The sequence below is a fragment of the Dama dama genome, chromosome 33, assembly GCF_033118175.1.
Source record: "Dama dama isolate Ldn47 chromosome 33, ASM3311817v1, whole genome shotgun sequence".
Classification (NCBI taxonomy): domain Eukaryota; kingdom Metazoa; phylum Chordata; class Mammalia; order Artiodactyla; family Cervidae; genus Dama; species Dama dama.
The window spans coordinates 44,239,821-44,254,743 of record NC_083713.1 but is presented as its reverse complement, the minus strand read 5'-3'; the positions used below and the strand labels follow the sequence as shown (position 1 = coordinate 44,254,743).

Below are 14,923 nucleotides of genomic sequence, written 5' to 3'. Positions count from 1 at the left end.
GCTTCAGCATCAGTCCTTGCAATGACTATTCAGGGTTTATTTCCTTACTGGTTTGATCTTGCTGTCTAAGGGACTCTCAAGAGTCTCTTCTTCAGGACCACAGTTCAAAAGCATCAAATTTAAGAGTAAATGTTTTCAAAGCTTTGTTAATAAATTTCAGTTTTCTAGAAAATTCACTTAAGAGACTCCTCTGATATCAAGAAGATGGTGCTGCTGTGTATGAACTTTGTTTTATTTTATTGCTTCTATCTTCTTTCTTAATATTTCAAGAGGTTACTTCCCATGTAAGAATCTATTACATTTAATATTTGATAATAGTAGTAATTAAACAATTGTCTAAAGACTAGCACATTTGTTGATGAAGGGATTTTCAGAGCAGATAATTAGAATTTGTAATTGACCTTTCTCTATGAATCGGGTGTATAGTTTTGAATCCTGATGGTAATAGTGAGTCTCCATTCTTAGCACAGCTGAACATCCTGAGGTGAGAAGTGTTTATTTCTGTTATAGATTTTCTCTGTGGCTTTGCTTGCCTCTTCAGCCTCTTTTAGGCTTCCTGGTAGCTCAGTTGGTAAAGAATCTGCCTGCAGTGCAGGAGACCCAGGTTCAATCGCTGGGTCAGGGAAGATCCCCTGGAGAAGGCAATGGCAAACCGCTCCAGTGTTCTTGCCTCGAAAATCCCATGGACAGAGGATCCTGATGGGCTGCAGACCATGGGATCACAAGAGGCAGACACAACTTGGCAACTAAACCACCACCACCATAAATGTATTAGGTGACTAATAGTTATCATACATCTGTTTGATATCTTCTGTGGAATAATTTCCTGATATATTCTGGAAGTATATAAATGAAAAAACTGTATGACTCCCAAACTTACCCACTAGCTACTTGCTAGAATAATGTACAAGGAATATATGAAAAGATTATCAATGTCAAAACAGAGTTTGTGCAAAACAGAATTTTGGAGAAGATGTGACCAGGTCTGCCCATGAAATCAGGGAAGACTTCCTCAAATAGGTGCTTTGAACTGCTTGAAACATGTATAAGAATTTATGTGAAAGATAATGAAAGAAAGGCATTTTAGATTGTGGCCCTCCCTGTGCAAAAACTTAGAGACATTCACCATTAGTCATGGGTCAGGATGATATTGCTGGCTTGGGGATGTCATAGTGGTGGAAGCTGACCACTACTCCAGAGTCTAAATTGAGATGGGCTTTGGTTCTCATGCTATAGAGCTATAGTTTGGTGAGTTAAAATAGGATGAAGTGACACAGAAGAGGGTTAGGAAACTAACACCCTGGGCTTGGCGAGGGATGATGAATAATGTGATAAAGAACACAGAAGCAGTACTAGATATGAAAGAATTTTAAAGAGACATTTCAGTCAGGTTTAATGAATGGCTGTAGGGGAGAGTAAAGGGGGGAGGGACAGTGAAGGTTGATTCTTAGGTCTCTCTTGGGTGAGTATATAAAAGGAACTCTGGGGGCAGGAACAGTTATTTTTGGAGGTGAAAATGAATTAAATGTTATGTTTAATCTGAGATAATTTTGAGAGATACAAGGTAAGATGTTCAGAAGGTAGATGGCTTGCCAGCTTCAGCTCTGGTATTATCCTCTCAGAAGCCATAAGTTGGAAATGGACTATGGACCGGCTACTAGCTGGGTTTCAGCAGATGAGGTGTTGGGACTTCCCTGAGTGCACAGTGGTTAAGACTGTGCTTCCACTGCACGGGATGTGTGTTTGATCCCAGTTCAAGGATCTAAGATCCCACATGATGCATGATGCAGTGCCCACTCTGCCAAAAAAGAGAGGAAAAAAAAGCTAAATCAGAAGATAACATGTCTATGGTCAGTGCAAGGGGAAAGGGAAGATATTTTAGGCTGACTAGTGACATGATCTTAGAATAATGAGAGTGGCATTACTAAACTCAGTGTGTGCTGAAGTAATGAATAATGATGGATCATGAATCTGCAAGGTGAGGCCAAATTGTGGAGAAAAGTAACAGTGATTAAGAGTTTATGTCCTTTTTAAATGAAGAGACAGGAAAGGGGAATGAAATCACATGGTGAAAGTGCTGTTTAAGCATAAGTAATCAAGTTGAGGTTGAACGGGGAGAATTTATTACAGTCAAACCCATGTGAGTTTTGGTTCCTGTGGTTAGAAGAGACAGCAGAGGACCATTTTAGATGTGATCGAGGAGACTAAGAAAAGGAATGAAATGGAAAATTATGTTAAGAATGACAGTAGACTGATAATTATATTACTAATTTGCTTATTCGTAACAAATATTCTTTAGTTATCATGCTTCTTATCTTGTTCCAATTAGCCATTTTTCTCAGAGAACATTCCTCTGTGATGCTTGCTTCAGTCATCTCTCCATTTGGTTTTTATCTTCTATCTTGCTTGACTCTCATATTTTCCTCTTTGTTTTTACTGTCCTGCTGAGTAGACAGACAGCTCTGAAGGCAAGTTCTGCTGCTTCAAGTATGAGGGAAAAAGCATGCCTGCAGTTATGATCTTGCTTTCTTGGCAGGCACAGAGAAGCAGGCTTTAAATTCTAGTGAAAAAAAACTGCCTTAGACTCAAGGCAGCAGTTCTGATGTTCCTTTGGGTTTACGGGGGAAAAAATGCAGTAAGAAACAAACAAAAAAGAAACCTAACTAAAAGCAGAGGGACTTCAGATTGCACTTAACTCTTCCTCACCTACACTAAGATCCAGTGCACTTTGACTATCAATGCATTTTGGCTATTGCAATCTTTCATTTATTTATTTTTCTGTGTAGTAAATGTAGGGAAAATATTACAGGGCTATTGATGAGACCATGATTGCCATGTATATACATGATTTCAGTATGGGTCTGGGAAAAGTTGAATCTTGGCCATCCCCTTTAGGTTTAGCACTCGCAGTGGCACCTTGAACTGACACAGTGCCATCTATTTTTATAAGTCTTTTATAGATTATCCCTAATATCTGACAAACTGTTCGTTTAGTCCTCCATGAGAGTTCTAGGCAGGCCCCATGTCTTCTTAGTAATTGTTCTTGGCATATATTTAGCAGAATTATGTATCAGTAAAATCTAATGTTAAGGTCCTAATCTCCAATACCTTAGAATGTACCTTATTTGGAAAAAAGGTCTTTAAATAGGTAAAAATGAGGCTGTTAGGTTGGGGCCCTAATCCAATGTGACTGGTGTCCTTTTAAGAAAAGAAAGTGAATCAGGGCTTGTGAACACAGAGGAAAGGCCATGGGAAGGCACAGCAAGAAGACTGCCATCTGCAAATTAAGGAGAGAAGCCTTAGGAGAAACCAGACCTGCCAACACATTAACCTTGGACTTCTAGCCTCTAGAACTGTGAGAATAAACTTTTTGTTTAATCCACTAAATATTTTGTTCTGGCACTCCTAGAAAATGAATACACTGTACTTTCCAATTAGTAAGTTTGTATTATTCCTGAGAGGATTTTTGGTAGCTGTAATTCTCTCTGCTATACTGAAAATGTGAGACCTCCTGATGATTTGATGAGCCTTTCTCTTATTTTAACTTGCTTTTACATTTGTAATATTATTCCAGAGCTAAGTAGTTTCTGTTCTCATTTTCTTGTTAGTGTGATGTGTTTCACTTAATTGTATTTTTCATTCTTTGAGACATTTTGAGTACATTTGCTAAAGCTGAAATGAGAATCTCAATAAATGAATAAATAATGATTTACTGACATCTGCAGTGTCTTAAACTTTTATTGATCTTCAAAAATGAGATTTTCTAATAGAGAGTAATACATCAGAGGTTTCTATAGATTTTATTAAATGCGATGCATTTTCAAAAACCTATATCAGAAAGCATGTTCTCAACACAAAAGACAGTACGGTTGACCCTTGAACAATGGGGAATAGGGGCACTAACCCTCTGTGAAGTAAAAAATCTGAGTTCAACTTTACACTGGGTCCTCTATATCCACAATTCTGCAACTGCAGATTGTAGTTTCTAGTATATATTTAGGAAAAACAAAATCCATGTGTAAGTGGATCTGTGCATTTCAAGCCCATGTTGTTCAAGAGTCAACTGTATAGTGATGTAGTCAAGAGTATATGATCTAGAGCTAACAGGCTATGGTTGAAATCTTGGCTAAACCTCTTGGAAGATAGGTAACATTGAGCAGGAAAATTACGTTAAAGTCTCATTGTGTCATCTGTAGAATAAAGTTGATAAACGATGATGCCTAACGCATAGGGCTGTGGTCAGCACAGATAAGTGAACTAATAAAACAGCACCGGTTCATGGCAAATACTCCTACATCTGAGCTATTATTTTTCTGAATCTTGTTGCTTGCTGGTCTGAAAAATCATCTTGTATTAATTTTGTTCTTATTAGAACCTTATTGTGATATTAATTTTAGGCAGAGTTTCTTATCCTTGGTTCTGTTGACATTTGAACCTTGATAGTTCTTTACTGTGAGGGCTATCCTATGCATGCAGATTGTTTAGTAGCATTCATGGTCTCTATTAGGTTCCATTAGTCAATGGTCCCTAGTTCTGACAACTAAAAAGATTGCCTTGACACTGTCAGATGTTCTTGGGACAAAATTGTCTCCTGTTGAAAATCACTGGGAAATATTTGACTAACAAAAGAAAACTTGATTTGGAAAATATTATACCTAATGCCTGCTATTTAAGTAAGCTAATAAGATGCTTGGTTTATTCTAAAGTGTTAGCATTTTGTAAGATAATTTTTCTTTTAAAATACAATTAAACTAGGCCAGCTGAAATGTAACACCATTTCTTTTATTGTGGCATAAGGTTAAAATATCTTGGTATGTCTTTTTTCTAAAATAAAAATGTATAGTAATGGAAAAGTATAATGGACTTAAAAATTGATCATATACATTGTCATGAAGACCTCTATTTGGATAAAATAAGTTATACCTACATATTATCAGAGTAAGCTCAAATATTATCAATAATGGAAGTAACTACTGTCTGATGTTTCTCATGTACTGTAGAACACTTTGACCAAAGTAGCATTGGTTGTAGGAGAGAGAAATTTAAATATTCATCAAAGTGTGCTACCATGTTTCATGGTCAAATTGTAGAAAGATGAAGTATGTGGGGAATTTTAAAAAGTATCATAGAGGTATTGTTTTGTTAGAGACATAAAATACATGGTGGTTATATGGATATGAATAATTATCACCCTACCACATTACAGTATTAATGTGATGTTCTTGTGTTTTAAACAGTAGAACCCATAAAACAATGGAAAGCTTTTTTTTTTTTAAGTTCAGTGCATTTGTGCAAATCTGTATGTAGCCTCCAACTAATAAAAATAAATGGAAAAAAAATAAACATATCAAATCTTGTCTGACATTTATTTGGGATCAATCAAATGATTAACACCTGTCAATTACCATCCCTTACTCCTTTGCTCCTTGCAAGATGGGATGTATTATTACTGATATGCTGTTATATAAAATAGTATATTCCATATATTATAAATATAAGTATCCTGCAGTTTTTATCATTCTCAGAATTTTATATTTACTTCTTTGTTTTCATTTTCTTGGGTAACTTTTCTTTTGGATCAACTTCAGGAAGTCTTTCCAAAATAAGACTATAGTTCAATCTAAACATATCTTCATTCCTTGGTTATTTTAAATGTTTATTATTGGTTTGGTTTTTTTCTCAATATGTTATTCAAACTGTGCCTCCAAAAAATTTGATGCAAATTTTTTAATCCTACTTCTTTTCTCTTTTCTTCCTTTTGTCTTACAAAGTCAACATTGAAATCAATAACAGAAAAATTAAAGATTTTAAATGTAATAATAATTAACAGTTTGTGATATTTTTGCATACATGACTTTAAAAAAATTTTCATAGTAGTGCAGTGATGCAGATGTAATTATTTGTGGTGGAGAAACTTGAGCCTGTGGGTGGAACAAGGCTTAGCAGGTGTAGCAGTAAGAGGCAGAAGTCAATTCCTCTGACTCCATAGACAGTGCTCTTTTGTTCCATCACAGGGTCTGCTGGATAAACTTCTCTCACGCTTGTTGCTGAGAAAATAAACTTGAATTCCTTATTGTAATGTGTAATTCCTCTTGGTAGAGCCTTTGAAAGACTAATAAAGAGAGCCACAAAGTTTTGGAGAATGATGAAGTACTGCTCCCCACCCCCCTTTTAATTTCACTTTACAAAGCCTTTAGGATCTCTCCTTTGCTGAAAGACACAGCAGCCAGTTTAGAAGGGAAATAATATTGAAATATGAAATATGCATTTTAACAGTTAAATATCAGATGTGGTGGCATGCTCAAAGAGGGAATATGTGAATAGATTGCTGCTTTCTTTTCAAGGCCTAAGAGCATTAGGAAATATACATGTGTGTGTGTGTGCTATGTATACACATTTCTGATATGTACATATGATATAATGTGTTCAGTGCAGTTCAGTTGCTCAGTCATGTCTGACTCTTTGTGACCCTATTGACCGCAGCACGCCAGGCCTCCCTATCCATCACCAACATCCGGAGTTTATCCAAACTCATGTCCCTTGAGTCAGTGATGCCATCCAATCATCTCATCCTCTGTTGTCCCCTTCTCCTCCTGCCTTCATTCTTTCCCAGCATCAGGGTCTTTTCACATGAGTCAGCTCTCTGCATCAGGTGGCCAAAGTATTGGAGTTTCAGCTTCAACATAAGTCCTTTCATTGAACACTCAGGACTGATCTCCTTAAGGATGGACCAGCTGGATCTCCTTGCAGTTCAAGGGACTCTCAAGAGTCTTATATGATATATAGAGAGATATATAATTTATATTCCACATATAGTAGAAAAGTGAGTTGTTTTACTTCATGGGATCTACTATAGTAAAATATTTTAATGCTTAATATTTTTGTCATTGCATTTTCCTACATACTCATCATCTTCAAAGTCAGTTAATCATCATTTCAGAAATACTGTGGCCTTATATTGTACTATACTGAAAAATCTCTGAATATGTCTTAAAATTCAAAAGGAATCACATGTCATTTGTTTCAGTAACCTAAGCTGAGTATTTTATGTCCGTTTGATAGCACAGATGCAATATTTGACCCCCACTGTGAGGACAGAGGACATTATAACCTCCAGAACGGAATGTCTATCGGAAACTTTGGGAGCATTGTGTCAGACAGAGGGGTGGTGCTCAGATGAGAGCCAGCAGTAGGTCTAACTGTCAGTAACAATATCTGTCCTATCATCTCATGAATCGGACATTGTCCGAGTGGAAATCAGAAGATAATGCCAAGGAGACATCAAATGTGCAGAATGTTCTGTTCTGTGTAGTGCAACTTGTTAAATTTCACTCCCGTTTAAATCTCAATTACTGAAAAAAGCAGCTGGGGAAAACAATTTCATTCCTTCTTCAAGCTGAAGCTCTTAACAATTAATTATTAGTTGGGATTTGAATCTAGTTTAAAGAATCTAATTTGGTTTCTTTAAATAGAGAGTACATACTCACTAGAAGTATTATTATATGAATGGATATCAGGAAGATGTACAGATACAGGATACTCTCCTTTTTAGATAAACATAGTCTAAATTCTACTCCACCATATGAAGTTTATGATCTACATGTAAACCATGTGATTCTCCTATTTAGCAAAACATTTGATCCAGTATACTGTCCCATCCAAATGCTAAACTTCAAAAGTCTATTTAGAAATTATTTTCATTTACAAAACACTATATGTTTCTCATTGTTCACACGTTTTAGCCAAATCAAAGGATGCAAGAGAAAGTAGTTTGATTTATTTTTTTTACTTGTTTTCCTGGTTATATTCCTCTATCATCCCACCTCCCCAAACTAGCCTGACTGCTTGAAAATCTTCAACAACAGCCATTGCTTTTTGAGTAAAGTCTAATCCCTCAGCCTCTAGACTTTACCTCTATGAGGAAACTCACTTTGTGTGTCTTATTTGGGGCTAATATTGTCAGTGCTTGCTGTCAAACTTGTCTTTTCATAAGTACTCAGGAAATATTTGTTATAGAAAGAATTAATGTCATAGCAAGTGAAGTAAGTCATTCAGTTGCAATCAATACTGCCCTAAATAACTTGTTCTCTGTCCTCCAAGTGACCAAACTTTAAGGCTCCATCCCCAAATCTGAGGAAAGTTTCTAGGGACTAGGAATAAGGCATTGAATGACACCAAAGTTGTGTTGGAACATCACTCCTCCCTGTAATTCCTGTATCCTAAACAAATTCCTTAAATCTATCCTACTTTATGGTGTGAAAGTGAAGTGAAAGTTGCTCAGTCGTGTCCAACTCTTTGTGAGCCCATGGGCTATACAGTTCATGGAATTCTCCAGGCCAGAATACTGGAGTGGGTAGACTTTCCCTTCTCCGGGGGATTGTCCCAACCCAGGGATCGAACCTAGGTCTCCTGCGTTGCAGGCGGATTCTTTACCAGCTGAGCCACGAGGGAAGCCCAAGGGAAGTCATAGCAAGGCACTGCATTATTTGTCCTCAGTCTACACTTTCCCAAGCTTATCTTCCATCATTTATTTCCACATATTCTATGTTTTAACTTAGTGAGTTTATTTTCCCTGTTCCCTGAATATATACCACTTTCTCCATGTATTCTAAGTGCTTCTTCTCTTTAACATGGCATGTTATCATATCTGCTTCTTGTTCTAAGGGCCACCGGTTCAAGTGTAGTCTGTTCCTATGGTTTCTCTAATCTTATCTAGATTATTTTTGTGTTCTTAAAACTTCTTTAGTATATTGCTTGCATTTCTTTTATTAATTAATTTTCTTTTCCCTTTCAAATCGCAGTTATTGGATATGTCTTTTCTCTCTTCCTTGAGGTACTTGAGTATAAGAGATAAGATATGTCTTAATTCCTCTTTCTTCAGTGGTACCCAGCATAGACCCTTCGCTATGCTGATGCTCAGTGAATGGTTGTTGACTGAATGGACGCATGGCTTCCTTCTCCATACTTCACTAAAGAACTGATTTATCTTTTAGTTGTCGCTTTTTCCCTAGATATCTTAAAAACTTCCCACAGCTCATGTGATTAATTAGGAATTCAATAGAACTTGTCTCTTAAAAATAGCTAAATAACTTTTGACTTGAGATGCATGACAGCATTGAACATTGAACTGAGAGGAAGAATCTTGACTTCTGTGATTGGCTTCTCTATAAACTGATTGCATAAATTGGCATCAGAATCAATGATTAAAAATAACTAACATCACATGCAAAAACACCTAAGGTTGTATATTTAATAATAATATGTAATAATTGGTGGTCAGTAAATGTTCATTTTTTCATATTCTATTATTATTTTCCTTCACTTTCCTATTTTCTTCTGTCATCGTATTTAAAAATAGTAATTTTCTTGAAGTTTAACCTTTTTAAACTTCTAAGTCTTTGAAAACTTTTATTACCTGGGTTTTATATCAATTCATCTTTTTTCTTTTAGTGCCTTTGATTTCCCATATGCAAAAACTGGAAAAAAAAATCTATTTGCTATATATTGATTATATAATGCAGAAGACTAATAAGACTATAGTACTCCTAGGATGAAATATTTGAATACAGCTATTTTAAAAAACATTACTTGTGGGCAATAGTTAGATGTATTACTAGTATTTACCCACTAATTCTCCTTCAGAATGAGTTTGTTTATATAGGTCAGATGTAGACTAACATATGTATGGTCAACTGATTTTCAAAAAAGGTGCAAAGGCAATTTACCCAAGGAAGTAAAATCTTAGTTTTACCTGAATGCCTGTATGCAGATGTGTGTGTGTGGTGTGTATGTGTCTCTGTGTGTGTGTGCTCAGTCATGTCTGACTCTTTGCAACCCCATGTACTGTAAGCCTGCCAAACTCCTCTGTCCATGGGATTCTCCAGGCAAGATTACTGGAGTGGGTTGCCGTTTCTTCCTCCAGGGGATCTTCCCAACCCAGGGGGATCGAACCCATGTCTTTTGCATCTTCTGCACTGGCAGGCAGATTCTTTACCACTGAGCCCATGGCATTTGGTCCCATGCCTTTATGGCAAGTAGATGGGGAAACAATGGAAACAGTGACATACTTTATTTTGGGGGAGCTCCAAAATCACTGCAGATGGTGATTGCAGCCATGAAATTAAAAGATGCTTGCTCCTTGGAAGAAAAGCTATGACCAATATAGACAGCATATTAAAAAGGAGAAACATTACTTTGCCAACAAAGTTTTGTCTAGTCAAAGCTATGATTTTTCCCATAGTCATGTATAGATGTGAGAGTTGGACTATAAAGAAACCTGAGCACTGAAGAATTGATGCTTCTGAACTCTGGTATTGGAGAAGACTCCTGAGAGTCCCTTGGACTGCAAGGAGATCCAACCAGCCAATCATAAAGGAAACTGGTCCTGAACACTCAGTGGAAGGACTGATGCTGAAACTGAAGTTCCAATACTTTGGTCACCTAATATGAAGAACTGACTCCTTGGCAAAGCCCCTGATGCTGGGAAAGGTAGAAAGTAGGAGGAGAAGGGGATGACAGAGAATGAGATGGTTGGATGACATCACTGACTGGATGGATATGAGTTTGAGCAAGCTCTGGAGATTGGTGATGGATAGGGAAGCCTGGCGTGCTGCAGCCCGTGGGGTCGCAAAGAGTTGGACACAACTGAGCGACTGAACTAAAATGAGCTAGTTGGGAAGCTCATCTGCAAATAGAGCAGCTCTGTTCCCATCACTTGCCCAAAACCCACGTGTCCTTCAACTAGTGACTGGATAAATTAAGTGTAGTACATTCATATTGTACTATACTTCTCAGCCACAGGTCAGAAAGATCCCTTGGAGAAGGAAATGTCAATCCACTTTAGTATTCGTGCCTGGGACTTACCATGGACAGAAGAGCCTGGCTGGCTACAGTCCATGGGGTCGCTAGAGTCAGACATGACTTAGTCACTAAACCACCACCACTGATAAATTAAACAAAAAAGCTTTCACATTCATTATGCTGAGTGGGAAAACCGGATTCAAAAGACTGTAAGCTCTATGATTCTTTTTATATCATATTCTGGAAAACAAATACAGAGATAGGAAACAGACCTATCATTGCCAGTGGAAGGGAGTAGAGTGAAATTTTCTACACAAGGGCACAAGAGAGTCTTGTGGGGTGATGAAACAGTTTTATGTCTTGTGATGGTAGTTACACAACTGTGTTTGTTTTCCAGAACGGATAGAACTATATACCGAAAAGGGTGAATTTGGTGGTGATTATATGGCTGTAACTCATAGAACTATACATAAAAAATGGTAGGTTTTGCTGAATGTAAATTATGCTTCAGTTAAAAAAAAAAATTCTTTCTTAATCATTGGGAGAAAATTCACTTTTCAATACCTTGGGACCCAAATTACATTAGTCAATGCTAAGTAAATTCTGGTTAAATAAAACATTAGAGGGTGGGGACCAGTGTTGGCTTAACTGATGCCATTTTGGGGCCTTATTTTGCATATTTCTACCTCTGCTAAGATATCCAAGATGTTAAGAGTTATTGGGGATGGTGGGTGTTTTTATTTGATGTGAAGAGTGAGTAGGCAAAGAATACTGACTGGAAGAGCTTGCAGGAGGTATGCTGACCTTGGCCGATCAAAATGAAACTTTCTCATAGACTATGCATGTTCCTTAGTGAATGGACAGGGTCAAGTCTTGCATGGCTTCTTTTTTATACTCATGAATTCAAGAAGAGAAATGTCTATCCTCAGAAACAAGTACATGTGAATAAACAAGAAGTAGAAAAAAGAAAGCATATTTTTTAAGAGAAAAGATCTCATATCATCATATTGCCTCATAGGATGACTCACTCAATGATGCTACTTAATTCAAATTGATTTTATTTGAAAACAAGATAATTTAGCTATTGAGAAAAACATTTAAAGTAATTTTTAAAACAAAGGGAAATTGAGGAATAGCAGAAAGGCTGAATAGTTACCTGTGGTCGCATTGCTAATTAGTTGCCAGGTCAGCCCTTTAACATAGGATGATTCAAGAGTAAAGCTCAGCTTATGAGTTTGCCCACATCAGGTTTACATTCTTCTTACCTCCTCCAACCTATAGGACTTAAATACCTTGGGCAGATTACTTAACTTTTTGTACCACAGTTTCTTGAAATAATTATAACAATAGCTCTTGCCTCTTGGGATCATTATGAAATAATGCTTGTAAATAATAATGTTAGACAAATTATTCAATATGCTTTCTTCTTTTTAGTTAAACAAGTTCTCTTTATACAGGACTATCTTGCATCCCTGCCCGAGACAGCTATCATATCTAACACTGAGTTCTTTTTGTGTTAGAGTATTTAGACCCTATGTCAAAGGGTTATGGTGGTTCAGTTGCTCAGTTGTGTCTGACTCTTTACTATCCCATGGACTGCAGCACACCAGACTTCCCTGTCCTTCACCATTTCCCAGAGTTTGCTCAAACTCATGTCCTTTGAATAGGGGATGCCATCCAACCATCTGATCTTCTGTTGTCCCCTTCTCCTCCTGCCTTCAATCTTCCTCATAATCAAAGTCTTTTCAGTTAAGCAGCTCTTTGCATCAGGTGGCCAAAGTGTTGGAGCTTCAGCATCAGTCCTTCTAAAGAATAGTCAGGGTTTATTTCCTTTAGGATTGACTGGTTTGATCTCCTTGCAGACCAAGAAACTCTCAAGAGTCTTCTCCAACACCACAGTTCAAAAGCATCAGTTCTTCCATGATCAGTCTTCTTTGTGGTCCAACTCTTATATCTGTACATAACTACTGGAAAAATCATAGCTTTAACTATATGGACCTTTGTTGGCAAAGTGTTGTCTCTGATTTTTAATATGCTGTCTAAATTTGTCATAGCTTTTCTTCCAAGGAGAAAGTGTCTTTTAATTTCATAACTGCAGTCACCATCAGCAGTGATTTTGGAACCCAAGAGAATAAAATCTGTCACTGTTTCCATTGTTTCCTCATCTATTTGCCATGAAGTGATGGGACTGGATGCCATGATCTTTGTTTTTTGAATGTTGAGTTTTAAGCCAGCTTTTTGACTCTCTCCTTTCACATTCATGAAGAGGCTCTTTAGTTCCTCTTCATTTTCTGCCGTAAGGGTGGTATCATCTGCATATCTGAGGTTATTGATATTTCTCTGGGCAGTCTTGATTCTAGCTTGTGCTTCATTCAGCTGGGCATTTTGCATGATGTACTCTGCATATAACTTAAATAAGCAGGGTGACAATATGCAGCTTTAATTTACTCCTTTCCCAATTTGGAACCAGTCTGCTGTTTCATGTCAGTTCTAACTGTTGCTTCTTGAACTGCATACAGATTTCTCAGGAAGCAGATAAGGTGGTCTGGTATTCCCATCTCTTTAAGCATTTTCCAGTTTGTTGTGATCCACACAATCAAAGACTTTAATCAATGATTCAGAAGTAGATGTTTTTATGAAATACTCTTTTTTTTCTATGGTGCAACAGATGTTGGCAATTTTATTTCTGGTTCCTCTGCCTTTTCTGAATCCAGCTTGTACATCTGGAAGTTCTTGGGTCACATGCCATTGAAGCCTAGCTTGAAGGATTTTGAGCCTCACCTTGCTAGCATGTGGAATGAACACAATTGTACAGTAGTTTGAACATTCTTTGGCATTGCCCTTTTTGGGATTGGAATGAAAACTGACCCATTCCATTCCTGTGGCCACTGCTGAGTTTTCCAAACTTGCTGACAAATTGAGTGCAGCACTTTCATAACTTTATCTTTTAGGATTTGAAATAGTTCAGCTGGAATTCCATCACCTCCACTGTATTTGTAGTAATGCTTCCTAAGGCCCACTTGACTTCACACTCCTAAATGCTTGGCTCTAGGTGAGTGATCACACCATCGTGCTTATCTGGGTCATAAAGCTCTTTTTTGCATAGTTCTTCTGTGTATTTTGTCACCTCCTCTTAATATCTTCTTCTTCTGTTAGTTCTATACCATTTCTGTCCTTTATTGTGCTCATCTTTGCATGAAAAGTTCCCTTGGTATCTCTACGTTTTTTGAAGAGATCTCTAGTCTTTCCCATTCTGTTGTTTTCCTCTGCTGCTTTGCATTGATCACTGAGGAAGGCTTTCTTACTTCTCCTTACTATTCTTTGGAATTCTGCATTCAGATGGGTATATCTTTATTTTTCTCCTTTGCCTTTTGCTTCTCTTCTTTTCTCAACTATCTGTAAGGCCTCCTCAGACAACCATTTTGCCTTTTTGCTTTTCTTTTTCTTTGAGATGGTTTTGATCACCACCTCCTATAGGATGTCATGAACCTCTGTCCATAGTTCTTCAGGCCTCTGTCTATCAGATCTAATTCCTTGAATCTATTTGTCTTTTAACTGTATAATTGTAAGGCATTTGATTTAGGTCATACCTGAATGGTCTAGTGGTTTTTCCTACTTTCTTCAGTTTAAGTCTGAATTTTGCAATAAGGTGTTTATGATCTGAGCCACAGTCAGCTCCAGGTATTGCTTTCGCTGACTGTATAGAGCTTTTCCATCTTTGGCTGCAAAGAATATAATCAATCTGATTTCAGTATTGACCATCTGGTGATGTCCAAGTGTAGAGTATTCTCTTGTGTTTTTGGAAGATGGTGTTTGCTATGACCACTGTGTTCTCTTAGCAAAATTCTGTTAGCTTTTGCCCTACTTCATTTTGTACTTCAAGGCCAAACTTGCCTATTATCTCTTGCCTCATATCTCTTGGAGTGTCAAGGGAATAGATGTTTTTAGATATTAGAGTATTGGTTTAGTCCTTTAGATAATTTGTGACTTTGATTTTAAAGAAATAGGATTTAAAGAAAAGAAACTTGTAGTTTGAAGTTTGGTCTGAGAATAGATCAAAGACCAACATTGGGAGTCACTTTGAAGTAATGCTCTTTTTTGTTTTCTTTTTCTGACTTTTCTT

The 14,923-nt window shown here is 37.1% G+C and overlaps 1 protein-coding gene across 1 annotated transcript in view; it reads left to right on the top strand.

The window, feature by feature from the left end:
- The window catches only part of GALNT13 (polypeptide N-acetylgalactosaminyltransferase 13), a 557,108-nt gene that overhangs the window by 127,812 nt on the left and 414,373 nt on the right, over positions 1-14,923 (top strand). The window lies entirely within an intron of this gene.